Here is a 15,212-nt window from a genome sequence, read left to right on the forward strand (position 1 = left end):
GCAAACAAATAACACTGTCATGTGCAGGCAGTATCTCAGCCCCGCTGGGCCTGTCCCTGCTCGTGGCACACAAACGGCTCCAGCTCTATGTTGCTCAGCCAGGAGCACTCTGAGGCCAGCCCTAGGCTGCATGCACCTCCCCGGTCTAAGCCGCTCAGGTTCGGCACCCAGGTAGCCCTCAGAGGCACAGATTCGGTTGGGACTGCATTTTGTGCCCTTCCCAGGTCCGAGTAGCTCAGGTGTTTGGCGAGCGCAGTTGCTGCGAGTTGTCGCCTTTCCTGTCTCTGCTGCTCAGTTTTCTGGGTGTACCACTGGTGTCCCTTGTGAGGCAGATGGTGACTGTCCAGCACCCCCAGAAGTCTTAGCAAAGAAGCCTGCTTGCAGTTTGGTAGGTAAAGTCTCTCTGGGGCTGCGGTTGCCCCTTTCCAGCCCTTACGGCTCTGGCTGCCTGTCCCCGGTGGGGGATGGTCTGCAGCCGGCTATTTCTGTTCCATTCTTTGTTCTGTGCGTGGTCCTGGTGGTGTCTTATGTTTGAGCTTTTCACGTGGTAGCTATCCCACAGTCTGGTTTGCTAGCCCAAGTTAGTTCATTCTGGTTATGCGCGGGGCATTCCTGCCCCCTTCTTACAAAGCACTGCAGCCTGTGCCTCCCACATCTCCCTGCCCTGCCCCCACTTGTTAGTGGTGGATGCAGGTGTCTGTGCTGCTTTTCCACTGGGGGACTTACTGTTGGGCTTGTAATCTGTTGGTTTTAATTATTTATTTATTTTTCCTTCCTGTTATGTTGCCCTCTGTGCTTCTAAGGCTCACCACAGACTCAGCAGGGAGAGTGTTTCCTGGTGTTTGGAAACCTCTCTTCTTAAAATTCCCTTCCTGGGATGGGCTTCCCATCCCAGCATGGAGCTCCCTCCCCACCTCCTTTGTCTCTTTTTTCATCTTTTATATTTTTTCCTACCAGTTTTTGGAAACAAGGATCTGCTTTTCTGGGTGCCTGATGTCCTCTGCCAGCATTCAGAAGTGGTTTTGTGGAGTTTGCTCAGCGTTGAAATGTTCTTTTGAGGAATTTGTGAGGGAGAAAGTGGTCTCCCCGTCCTATTCCTCTGCCATCTTAGGACTGCTCCCTAAAATATATTTTATATACCCATGTTATGTGGAGATAGATGCATATAGATGTCACAGTTTCCTGCATGTGCAAAACCTGGATATGTAGTGGTTTGACTATGATCTTTATTTTAAATATCTAAAAATAATATATATGCACTAATAAACTAAAAGAAAATATTTTATTTTTCAACTTTTTGACTTGAAAACACTAAACATCAGCCTTAATTTTTTTCAATTTAATATTTAATGTGAAATATATACTTTGTTGATAAACCAATTTTTCCCCAATACTTTCTTCATCACCTCTTTGACATCTTTGTTCCTCAAACTATAGATGATGGGATACAGTATGGAAATTATGATGGTGTAAAACACAGACATGATCATATCATAATCTAAGGCATAGCTGGAACTGGGTGTCACGTATATGAAGAGGACTGTACCATGAAAAATGGACACTCCTGTTAGATGAGAAGCACATGTTGAAAAGACTTCTTCCTTCAGCAGAATGCATCCTCAGAATGGCTAACAAAATGAAATCATAGGAGCTCAGAACAATCATTATGGTGGATATCTCAATAGAGCCTGAAAAATAGAAAACCAAAAGCTGGTTCATTAACTTATCAGAGCAAGAAATAGCAACGAGGGGAGGGATGTCACAGAAGACATGTCTGATTTCATTGGATATATAGAAGGATAAGGTAATATTAGCCACTGTGTGTAAAGTAGCATGCAAGATACCAACAACATAGCAGGAAATTATAAGTGGCACATAGAATCTGGGTGACATTGTAACTAAATACAGGAGAGGATTGTAGATGGCTAAATAGTGTTCATAGGCCATTGTGGCCAAGATGAAGCATTCTGTGGTCCCCTAAGTAAGAAAGAGAAACATCTGTGTGCCACATCCAATAAAAGAAATCGTTTTATTCTTTGGGGTGTGATTTTTGGGGTGATAACTGAAGAATAGCAGGTACCCAAGAATGATAATGCTGTCAGAAAATAGTAAATGTGGTTGTGGAGCTGGAAATCCATAATGACCAAGAAAACCAACCCTAAATTTCCTATCATGGTAAAAAAAAAATAGATTGCTAGAAATAGTAAAAATAGAAATATTTGCACCTCAAAATTATCTGTAAAGCCCATCAGTATAGTCCGTTTTTTTTTTATTATCTAAATCCTGTATAAATCTAAATCTGATGGAGACCCTGACATCTCAGCTTTTATCTTTAAGTTCTAAAAGCAATATATGGCAAAAATAGAGCCTACCAATTACTTCCTCATGTCTGTTTCTTAGAAATCCTTTTCAGTGAGGAAACAGTCCAGTGATGAAAAGTTGAGTCCAAGTGGATGCATTACTCTGTAAAAATAAATTAATTGCTGTTGATTAAACTTTCATGTTAAAAATAGTGCCAGTTTACAGGGTTTAACTTACAGTTTATTTTCTGTTAAATTCATGGCATCTCACTTTCATATTATGTTATCTTAAAATTCACAAAAACAAATGAATATAGGAGGTTTTAATCCCAAAATTATTATAGTAAAAAATGCACATCTGAGGCTAATCTTAGATTTCCTACAGCAAGCATGAAGCTTACAATTGGTAAAGTGGGAGCAAATGCATTTACATCAGAAGATAGTATTGAATTTAAATGTTAAAAGCAGATGTGAAAATTACTTAACTTTAACATATATTCCCAGATTACCAGGAAATGGGATTATTATTATTATTGTGATATCACTCAGTCATGTCCACCTCTTTGCAACCCCATGGACTGCAGCCTGCCAGACTCCTCTGTCCATAGAATTCTCCAGGCAAGAATCCTGGAGTGTTGAGCCAGTCCCTTCAGGGGATTTTCCTAACCCAGTGATCAAATCTGGGTCTCCTGCATTGCAGGCAGATTCTTTACCATCTGAGTCACCAGCAGATCCACTAGTACTGGAAGTGCGGTTTGAACTCACGAGAATATAAATCCATTGGACCTTATGTCCAATGTCTTAACCACTTGGCCATTCTAGTACCTGAATTTTTTTTTTATAATTACTATAAAATAAAGTCTTCCCTAGGTGGGGGGAGGGGCATGTAGTTCCAGAACCCCCTACCCCCATACCAAAATGAAAGATGCTCAAGTTCTTTACACAAAATGGAGAGATATTTACAATATAAGCAACAGACCTCTTCTCACATACTTGAGCCCATCTATAGATTACTTATAAAACCTAATACAATGTGAATGTTGTCTAAAAGGTTGTAAATACAATTTAAATACTTTTAAAATTGCTGTTGATGTGCTGCAAATTTGGTTTACTTTTTCAACTCTGGAAATTATTATTTCACAGTACTTTGGATCTACAGTTGTTTGAATCCAGGGAAATAGAGCCCTTGGATATAAATAGCACTGACTGCAAATATCTCCGGATGACAGGTAATAAAATTCTTTAGAAAAGGTATTGCTAAAAGAAGCATGTGTTAATATAAACCACAATGTAGTGTTTCATTTTGGCTCTATTTCCCTATGCTCAGAGTGTTGCTTATTCAGTGAAGTATGAAGAAAGCAAAGTGCAAAACAAACAAGCAAAATGTCAAAAGGTCACAAATATCTGTACCTGAAGCCTCCATCATTGAAACAGTTAGATATTACGTTTACTGTATTTAGGACAAAGATTTGGGCACTGTGACTCTTGTTTTCCTTCAGTGTGCTGTATAGAACAACACTGATTTAAAAGAGTGAAAATCTGCTATGGGTAGGACTGAGCTGAATTCAGTGACCTACCAATAGCTTATATTACTAACATGAAACACACTATATCTGTGTTATAATGAGACATCCACATATCAAATAGAGAATGAGCAAATCAGCTTAAAATCACTTTTTGAAGGAAAAGAAAGTCTCATGTCTTTATTTTCCCAGAGAGTTCCTCCCAGATTCACATGAAAAATGTTCTTCATACATAGAGTAAATAACTTCAACTATGGAGTTACCAAATTGAAAAGGATGAGCTTACTTAATCTTTAGAGAAGTATATACAGTATAAATATAATATATAATTAAGACAAATATTCATCTCTTTGTTAATTCAAATAACTCACATATTACTCTTGAAACACATAAACACAAAAAATGTATTATAAAAATTCCAGTTTAATTTGAACAGTTATATTAATAAAATACCTTATAAAGCCATCAAGTTTATTAACATTAAATATATTAAGTATATTAGATGTATTATTTGAGTATCAAAAATACAGTCATGTTTTTAAAATTCTTTGTTATCAATCTTTCTCCTTCAAGAATCCATATATTACACACACAAATGTTGATTGAAAAGAAACAGTTTCAAAATAGGAGTTTGGCAGATAATAAGTATAGTAAAAATAATAAAAATACACAGGCAAATTTTGAAAAATACATCAAGAGATGGTCTAAACGAATTCTTTAAAAAAATAAATGTTCACTAATCTTCACAAGGGAAACTTTAACTTCATTATGATACTAATTTTTATTTTACTGATGTGTCTGAGACAACACTGTCGTGGAAGATGAAAAATACTGTATTTAACTCTAGAACCTTAATATTACAATCTCAGATTTAGCCGCTAATGTGATTTAGTAAAAGTAACCTGGTCCTTCAAATGAAAGAATAAAATTGATCAAAATGTTGGTGCATATTTTGTTCAACTATATGGACATGGTATAACAACAGAGTTCTTACTTATGAGGTGTATTAAAATGTTTTATTGAACTATTAATTATATGTGAAGGATACATATACATCAAATATGACTATAATTTGTTTCAAATTTTTCTTAACTTGAGCAAAATAAATAGGGAGCTTGAAATCAGATTTTTGTCAAAGCATTGGACAATGAATGGACTCCCAAACAAAATCTAAGTATCTCTTCTTTTACATAAACTTAAGTGTTACATGACATAATATATATTAAAATATCACTCACATGAAATTAAACTAATTAACTCCAATATTTAATCTTATCAATTATCTTAAAAATCCTCTTTTATTGCATTCTGTTGTGGGGCATATCAATAAAGTAATAGTATATGTACTTAATTACCCTTATTATTCTGCCCTTTACAACTTTCTCATAAACCTTTATATCTCTGATCTAATATAAAGGTAACATATAAATGAAAGCCACCTTTTCTTAATGTTTCTTCAATATTATTCTTAATCATGCTGCATTAGAGCAATTACCTATTTCATTGCAGAGAAATGAGGAATGGTAGGCAAAAAGTGCTTCCCAAGTGGTGCCTGTGACAAAGAGTCCATCTGCCAGTGCAGGAAACGTGAGTTTGATCCCTGGGTCGGCAAGATACCCTGGAGAGGAAAATGGCAATTCAACCCAGGGTCTTGCCTGGAAAATTCCATGGACAGAGGAGCCAGGTGGACTATAGTCCATGGGGTTGCAAAGAGTCAGACATGACTGAGCATGCACAGACCAAAAGTATGGGGTCATTTATTTCATCCAAGATGCTAACTAATTCTGTTCACTAATAGTTAAGGAAATTAGAACTTATTATTTTTGCATCTAGCTGACTTCACTTTAAAAGACAGTCTAGACAAATGGGTCCCAGATATTTGACAAAGTATCATGGAAGTGAGAGGAAGATTTAAGGGACTAGATCTGATAGACAGAGTGCCTGATGAACTATGGACAGAGGTTCATGACATTGTACAGGAGACAGGAATCAAGACCATGCCCAAGAAAAAGAAATGCAAAAAAGCAAAATGGCTGTGTGTAGAGGCCTTACAAATAGCTGTGAAAAGAAGGGAAGTGAAAAGCAAAGAAGAAAAGGAAAGATATACCCATTTGAATGCAGAGTTCCAAAGAATAGCAAGGAGAGATAAGAAAGCCTTCCTCAGGGAACAGTGCAAAGAAATAGAGGAAAACAATAGAATGGGAAAGACTAGAGATCTCTTCAAGAAAATTAGAGATACAAAGGGAACATTTCATGCAAAGATAGGCTCAATAAAGGGCAGAAATGGTATAAACCTAACAGAAGCAGAAGATATTAAGAAAAGGTGGCAAGAATACACAGAAGAACTGTTCAAAAATGATCTTCATGACCCAGATAATCATGATGGCTTGATCATTCACACTCACTGAGAGCCAGACATCCTGGAATGTGGAGTCAAGTGGGCCTTAGGAAATATCACTATGAACAAAGCTAGTGGAGGTGATGGAATTCCAGTTGAGCTATTTCAAATCCTAAAAGATGTGCTGTGAAAGTGCTGCACTCAATATGTCAGCAAATTTGGAAAACTCAGCAGTGGCCACAGGACTGGAAATGGTCAATTTTCATTCCAATCCCAAAGAAAGGCAATGACAAAGAATGCTCAAACTACCACACAATTACATTCCTCTCACATGCTAGTAAAGTAATACTCAAAATTCTCCTAGCCAGGCTTCAGCAATACATGAACCATGAACTTGCAGATGTTCAAGTAGGTTTTGGAACAGGCAGAGGAACCAGAGATCAAATTGCCAACATCCACTGGATCATGGAAAAAGCAAGAGAGTTCCAGAAAAACATCTATTTCTGCTTTATTGACTATGCCAAAGCCTTTGACTGTATGGATCACAAACTGCAGAAAATTCTGAAAGAGATGGGAATACCACACCACCTGACCTGCCTCTTGAGAAACATATACGCAAGTCAGGAAAAAAAAAAACTGTTAGAACTGGACATTGAACAACAGACTGGTTCCAAATAGGAAAAGGAGTACATCAAGGCTGTATATTGTCACCCTGCTTATTTAACTTATATGCGGAGTTCATCATGAGACACACTGGGCTGGAGAAAGCACAAGCTGGAATTAAGATTGTGAGGAGAAATATCAACAACCTCAGATATGCAGATGACACCACCCTTATGGCAGAAAGTGAAGAATTAAAGAGCCTCTTGAAAGTGAAAGAGGAGAGTGAAAGAGTTGGCTCAAAGCTCAACATTCAGAAAACTAAGATTATGGCATCCAGTCCCATCACTTCATGGGAATTAGATGGGGAAATAGTGGAAACAGTGGCTTATTTTATTTTTCTGGGCTCCAAAATCACTGTAGATGGTGATGGTAGCCATGAAATTAAAAGATGTTTACTCCTTGGAAGGAAAGTTATGACTAACCTAGATAGCATATTAAAAAGCAGAGACATTACTTTGCCAACAAAGGTCCATCTAGTCAAGGCTATGGTGTTTCCAGTGGTCATGTATGGATGTGATAGTTGGACTGTGAAGAAAGCTGAGAGCTGAAGTATTGATGCTTTGAACTGTGGTGTTGGAGAAGATTGTTCTTTGGAAGGAAAAATACTAAAGCTGCAACTCCAGTACTTTGGCCACCTCATGTGAAGAATTGATTCAATGGAAAAGACTCTGATACTGGGAGGGCTGGGAGGCAGGAGGAGAAAGGGACGGCAGAGGATGAGATGGCTGGATTGCATCACCGACTCGATGGACGTGAGTTTGAGTGAACTCCGGGAGTTGGTGATGGACAGGGAGGCCTGGCGTGCTGCGATTCATGGGGTCGCAAAGAGTCAGACACGACTGAGCGACTGAACTGAACTGAACTGAATTATCATACATGTTCTTAATCATTTGAATTTTTCCAAGTAATGGAGACTTGAGTTCAAAAGTAGCAATATTAGAGCATTGATATTTATTTCGCTTAATAATAAGCACTTAAACATTTGCAAGAAAGAGGTATAGTACAGATAACTTAGTGATAGCACACAGAGCAGTTGCTTTTTCTAATTTACTCACTGTTTATAATAACATGCAAAACTTTGTTTTACCATGAATCATATTCATTGTATACGTTGATAACTTAAGTATCAAAATGCTGGACTTGTACAATTAGAAATTATAATTTCTTTAGCACTGACGAATAAGAAATGTTGTGGATGGATGAGTGAAAGCAAATGCTAAATCTTCTCTTTCTACAGAGAAAACACAGAAAAGAGAAGAGAACAAAAAGAAATATACCAGAATAAATTTTAATTAAATTGAAAGAATTTCTTGTCTTGTGTTTTGCTGATGTTCAGTATCTCCAGTGGCTTCTATTTGGGTTGTTTTTAGTCAGGTATATAATTGTTTTGATGGGCAATAGTACTGAGATTCTAATACCAAAAGTGGGTCCTGACCCCTACATTCCCGCGTATTCTTTCCCTGGCAATTCTTTCCTTTTTGGTAATAGTTGTGGATCTGTTGCCCTTCTCACAATGCTCATGAATCCTGAAAGTCAAAGAGAACAACTTTTTTTTTTTCCTTCTTAATCACGTAAACCTTTGAGTCCTAGTTTCTTCATCTATAATATCAATATAACATGACATTAACACAATTCAATAATATGCTATTGCCAGTAGCTTACTAATAGAAGAGTAGCGCAGTTAAAGCTATTTGTGTTTTCCAATTTCCTATTTACTATTTAAAGCTACAGTTTACTAATCACCTTTCTTTTAAAATTCTTATATTTTCCAGTATATCTAAATACAGTAGAACTTTGAGTCTGTATCAGTTCAATTCAGTTCAGTTCATTCACTCAGTCGTGCCCAACTCTTTGCGACCCCATGAATTGCAGCATGCCAGGCCTCCCTGTCCATCACCATCTCCCGTAGTTCACTCAGACTCACATCCATCGAGTCCATAATGCCATCCAGCCATCTCATCCTCGGTCATCCCCTTCTTCTCCTGCCCCCAATCCCTCCCAGCATCAGAGTCTTTTCTAGTGAGTCAACTCTTTGCATGAGGTGGCCAAAGTACTGGAGTTTCAGCTTTAGCATCATTCCTTCCAAAGAAATTCCAGGGTTGATCTCCTTCAGAATGGACTGGTTGGATGTCCTTTCAGTCCAAGGGACCCTCAAGTGTCTTCTCCAACACCACAGTTCAAAAGCATCAATTCTTTGGCGCTCAGCCTTCTTTACAGTCCAACTCTCACATCCATACATGACCACAGGAAAAACCATAGCCTTGACTAGACGGACCTTAGTTGGCAAAGTAATGTCTCTGCTTTAGGTCTCACTAATTACTCACTAAACTATACTTGCTCACCTACCTACTAGCTAAAATATATATTCTCTGCTTTTGATATTTTTGACAACTGTGTGTTAACCATAGTTTAAATAGTTTATATTTTTCAGTTTTAATTTTCATGTATTGCATCTTATATATATTATTAACATGATAATTTTTAAATGAAAGTGACCTCTGGCACATCATAAGAGATTTGAGAATAGATTTACTAGGCAGAGTTTCAGAAATCATATCATCAATGTAATTCCTTCCAGTTTGTCATTATTAATTAAATAACCAATAAGTCAAGAACATTGTTAAACATAAGCTGCATGCTTGCAAAAGATAAATAAAAGGTCCTGATTTAAAATTCCTTATGGTTATGTTGCTTATTTTAGTAGATAAAGGCAGCCAGAATGGTCTCAAATAAAGTGCATGCACAATTAGTAAGAACTATCATTGCAGAATATGGAAGGAAAGGCATGCTTTATTCTTGAGAAAGTTCCAATGGAAGAGTTGGGAAATTCATGAAAAATGCATTACAGAATTTGGTTGTGCCCTACCACTGAGAAAGTGGGATACAAATGTTTCTGCTTCAGAATTATGTTTTTTAATATGAGAAGTAAAATGGATCAATTTTGCTCTGCGCACAAACAGATTTAAAATAAAAGTGAATAATTCTCAAACATATCACTTTTATTTAAAATTAAACCTTGAATTGCAAATTATGCTTTTATATTTAGAATTTAGCATACAATTTTCCATAATACTTCAATTGTGTTGAGTCCAGGATACAAAATACTGGACATTAATAGAGAATAGAATCTTATGTACTGTTAATAATTACCCTAAATCCCTTTAATTTATAGAATTACAAAACAAACAAAAAAAAAAGATAAATGCTTAATTGTACTATTTTCACAGAAAGTGAAACCGAAGTCAGTCGTGTCCGACTCTTTGCGACCCCATGGACTGTAGCCTATGAGGCTCCTCCATCCATGGGATTTTCCAAGCAAGAGTGGTGGAGTGGATTGCCATTTCCTTCTCCAGGGGATCTTCCCAACCCAGGAATCAAACCCGGGTCTCCCGCACTGCAGACAGACGCTTTACCATCTGAGCCATATCTAATGAATATGAATCTCACTTCAATGATTTAAGTTGTTCTTTGGGGATTTTCTGACATTCAGTCAGTCAGTCAGTTCAGTCGCTCAGTCATCTCTGACTCTGCGACCCCATGAATTGCAGAACGCCAGGCCTCCCTGTCCATCACCAACTCCTGGAGTTCACTCAGACTCACGTCCATTGAGTTGGTGATGCCATCCAGCCATCTCATCCTCTGTCGTCCCCTTCTCCTCCTGCCCCCAATCCCTCCCAGCATCAGAGTCTTTTCCAATGAGTCAACTCTTCGCATGAGGTGGCCAAAGTACTGGAGCTTCAGCTTTAGCATCATTCCTTCCAAGGCAATCTCAGGGCTGATCTCCTTCAGAATGGACTGGTTGGATCTCCTTGCAGTCCAAGGGACTCTCAAGAGTCTTCTCCAACACCACAGTTCAAAAGCATCAATTCTTCGGTGCTCAGCTTTCTTCACAGTCCAACTCTCACATCCATACATGACCACTGAAAAACCATAGCCTTGACTAGATGGAACTTAGTCAGCAAAGTAATGTGTCTGCTTTTGAATATGCTATCCAGGTTGGTCATAACTTTACTTCCAAGGAGTAAGCATCTTTCAATTTCATGGCTGCAATCACCATCTGCAGTAATTTTGGAGCCCCCCCAAAAAAAAATGAAGTCTGACACTGATTCCAGTGTTTCCCCATCTATTTCCCATCAAGTGATGGGACCAGATGCCATGATCTTCGTTTTCTGAATGTTGAGCTTTCTGACATTCAGTTCAGTTAAGTTCAGTTCAATCGCTCAGTAGTGTCCAACTCTTTGCGACCCCATGAATCTCAGCACGCCAGGCCTCCCTGTCCATCACCAACTTCCGGAGTTCACTCAGACTCGCGTCCATCGAGTCAGTGATGCCATCCAGCCATCTCATCCTCGGTCGTCCCCTTCTTCTCCTGCCCCCAATCCCTCCCAGCATCAAAGTCTTTTCCAATGAGTCAACTCTTCGCATGAGGTGACCAAAGTACTGGAGTTTCAATCTCCAAACTCTTCTTTTTGTGATGTTTCTGATTATCTATGTGATATCTCTGATGAGAAATGGCATCATTATTCTCATAAGCAGGACAGACCAGACTCTCCAGCCTCCCATGTACATTTTTCTCAGTAATATTTCCTTTTTGGAAATCTGTTATGTGTCTGCCACTCTTCCTAGAATACTCATAAACCTTTGGACTCAGAAAAGACATATTTCTTTGCTTGTGCAACACGGATGAGTTTTGTCCTTATATTTGGAAACATAGAGTGCCTGCTTCTTACAATGATGGCCTATGACCACTACGTGGCCATTTGTAGCCCCCTGCACTAACATGAACCACAAGGTCTGTGTTCAGCTGGTGGTTGCCTGCTGGGTCACTGGTGTTCCAATTGAGATAGGGCAGACAAGCCAGATTTTCTCTCTGTCCTTTTGTAGATACAACCAAATCAATCACTACTTCTGTGACATCCCCCTACTACTGAAGCTGGCCTGTGAGGACATGTTTCTGAATGATATGCTGGTCTTTACAGTTGCTCTGCTGTTTGTCATGGTCCCTTTTCTGCTGATACTTGGCTCCTATGGTAGAATCATCTCCACCATCCTGAAGTTGCTATCGGCAAAGGGAAAAGCAAAGGCTTTCTCCACCTGCTGATCCTATGTCATGGTTGTGACTTTCTTCTTTGGATCTGCGATCATTACATATTTACGACCTAAATCTAGAAATTATTGCAGAACAGACAAATTTCTCTCACTTTTCTATATACCATTATCACCCTGAGGTTTAACCCCAATATACACTCTGAAAAATAAGGATGTCTTGACAGCCTTAAGAAAACTGCTGCTGCTGCTAAGTCACTTCAGTCGTGTCGGACTTGGTGCGACCCCATAGATGGCAGCCCATGAGGCTCCCCCATCCCTGGGATTCTCCAGGCAAGAACACTGGAGTGGGTTGCCATTTCCTTCTCCAATGTATGAAAGTGAAAAGTGAAAGTGAAGTCTCTCAGTCGTGTCCGACTCTTAACGACCCCGTGGACTGCGGCCCACCTACCTTAATGTAAAGCATTAGCTGCTTGGTTTAAACTCATTTAGTTTCCTATTTAATTTTGCCATTGTATAATCAGAAATAGTTAGTTTGCTTTTTCCACATGATTAATAGATGCATTATATTTATTCATTCATTACTGATGGTATTGTTTTATGCTGGATTTTCTAATATCAGGATCAAATTATGGTGTCTTGCTGATAAGAAACTATGTATCGAGGCGATCTTATATTCAGTTCACAATTTTACTGGTGATTTTCAATTTTATGAGAAAATACAGTATCATTTACCCACTTTTCCCCCTAAAGACATAGATATTTTTGTACTTTCCTGTTCATATAACTATCATGCATTTTTTTTCGTGATGTTTTTAGATATAGATGGCAAAAGTTTGGAGAACAGTTGTTAAATATTGATGTGTTTTTAACTTTAGACATTTAACCTTTCAATGACTTCAGTTTGATCCTTCTGTAAACATTAAAAATAAAACTCTGCATAATGACTCTTAGACTGCATCCATGAAATTAAAAGATGCTTACCCCTTGGAAGGAAAGTTATGACCAACCTAGATGGCATATTCAAAGGCAGAGACATTACTTTGCCGACTAAGGTCCATCTAGTCAAGACCATTGTTTTCCCAGTGGTCATATATGGCTGTGAGTGTTGGACTGTGAAGAAAGCTGAGCACTGAAGAATTGATGCTTTTGAACTGTGGTGTTTTAGAAGACTCTTGAGAGTCCCTTGGCCTGCAAGGAGATCCAACCAGTCCATTCTGAAGGAGATCAGCCCTGGGATTTCTTTGGAAGGAATGATGCTAAAGCTGAAACTCCAGTACTTTGGCCACCTCATGCAAAGAGTTGACTCATTGGAAAAGACTCTGATGTTGGGAGGGATTGGGGGCAGGAGAAGAGGGGACGACAGAGGATGAGATGGCTGGATCGCATCACCGACTCAATGGATATGAGTCTGAGTGAACTCCGGGAGTTGGTGATGGACAGGGAGGCCTGGCGTTCTGCAATTCATGGGGTCGCAAAGAGTTGGACGCGACTGAGCAACTGAACTGTACTGAACTGAACTGAATGACCTTTATAATTTTGTAGTGTGACAATAAATTGTAACCTCTGTTTCTCTCTGAATTCTTCTTTGTAGATATGCTATGTTTATGTAGTCAAATCATGCTACTAGCATCTTGATAATCTGTTGCCTTAATTTTTACTAAGGCAAAAAATATGAATGCATCTTCGCTGTTGAGAGATACAAGGTGTACAAGATTCAGTCATTTTGTGCGCATATAGTGTTATCCACTCTCTAAGATCTCTTGTTTTGTTTGTTTGTTGTTGTTTTGTTTTGTTTTAATTCTTTTCGTGAAGTAGATAATTGAAATTAAAATAAAAATACTTGGAATATTTAGTACATTATTTTCCCATGTTTTTCTTGTTGTAAAGTATGATACTTGATAAAAAATGTTAGCAGCTTCAGTAACGCTGAAGAAGCTGAATTTGAATGGTTCTATGAAGACCTACAAGGCCTTTTAGAACTAACATCCAAAAAAGATGTCCTTTTCATTATAGGAGACTGGAATGCAAAAGGGGGAAGTCAAGAAAAACCTGGAGTAACAGGCAAATTTTGCTTTGGAATACGGAATGAACCAGGGCAAAGACTAACAATGTTTTGCCAAGAAAATGCACTGGTCATAGCAAACACCCACTTCCAACAACACAAGAGAAGACTCTACACATAGACATCACCAGATGGTCAACACCAAAATCAGATTTATTATATTCTTTGCAGCCAAAGATGGAGAAGCTCTATACAGTCAACAAAAACAAGACCAGGAGCTGACTGTGGCTCAGATCGTGAACTCCTTATTGCCAAATTCAGACTTAAATTGAAGAAAGTAGGGAAAACCACTAGACCACTCAGGAATGACCTAAATCAAATCCCTTATGATTATACAGTGGAAGTGAGAAATAGATTTAAGGGACTAGATCTGATAAATAGAATGCCTGATAAACTATGGACTGAAGTCTGTGACATTGTACAGGAGACAGGGATCAAGACCATCCCCATGGAAAAGAAATGCAAAAAAGCAAAATGGCTGTCTGGGGAGGCCTTACAAATAGCTGTGAAAAGAAGAGAAGCAAAAAGCAAAGGAGAAAAGGAAAGATATAAGCATCTGAATGCAGAGTTCCAAAGAATAGCAAGAAGAGATAAGAAAGCCTTCCTCAGCAGTCAATGCAAAGAAATAGAGGCAAACAACAGAATGGGAAAGACTAGAGATCTCTTCAAGAAAATTAGAGATACTAAGGGCACATTTCATGCAGAGATGGGCTTGATAAAGGACAGAGATTGTATGGACCTAACAGAAGCAGAAGATATTAAGAAATGGTGGCAAGAATACACAGAAGAACTATACAAAAAAGATTTTCATGACCCAGATAATCATGATGGTGTGATCACTCACCTGGAGACAGACCTTCTGGAATGTGAAGTCAAGTGGGCCTTAGAAAGCATCACTACGAACAAAGTTAGTGGAGGTGATGGAATTCCAGTGGAGCTATTTCAAATCCTGAAAGATGATGCTGTGAAAGTGCTGCACTCAATATGCCAGCAAATTTGGAAAACTCAGCAGTGGCCACAGGACTGGAAAAGTTCAGATTTCATTCCAATCCCAAAGAAAGGCAATGCCAAAGAATGCTCAAACTACTGCACAATTGCACTCATCTCACATACTAGTAAAGTAATGCTCAAAATTCTCCAAGCCAGGCTTCAGCAATACATGAGCCATGAACTTCCAGATGTTCAAGCTGGTTTTAGAAAAGGCAGAGGAACCAGAGATCAAATTGCCAACATCCACTGGATCATTGGAAAAAGTACACTACATTACTTGACAAAAT

The 15,212-nt window shown here is 38.5% G+C and overlaps 2 pseudogenes; one reads left to right on the top strand and one right to left on the bottom strand.

The window, feature by feature from the left end:
• Positions 1-15,212, top strand: part of LOC120882208 — a 933,819-nt pseudogene that overhangs the window by 231,439 nt on the left and 687,168 nt on the right.
• LOC120859163 lies at positions 1,347-2,318 on the bottom strand (annotated as a pseudogene).

Source organism: Oryx dammah, unplaced genomic scaffold, assembly GCF_014754425.2.
Source record: "Oryx dammah isolate SB20612 unplaced genomic scaffold, SCBI_Odam_1.1 HiC_scaffold_2, whole genome shotgun sequence".
In the NCBI taxonomy this organism is placed as follows: Eukaryota; Metazoa; Chordata; class Mammalia; order Artiodactyla; family Bovidae; genus Oryx; species Oryx dammah.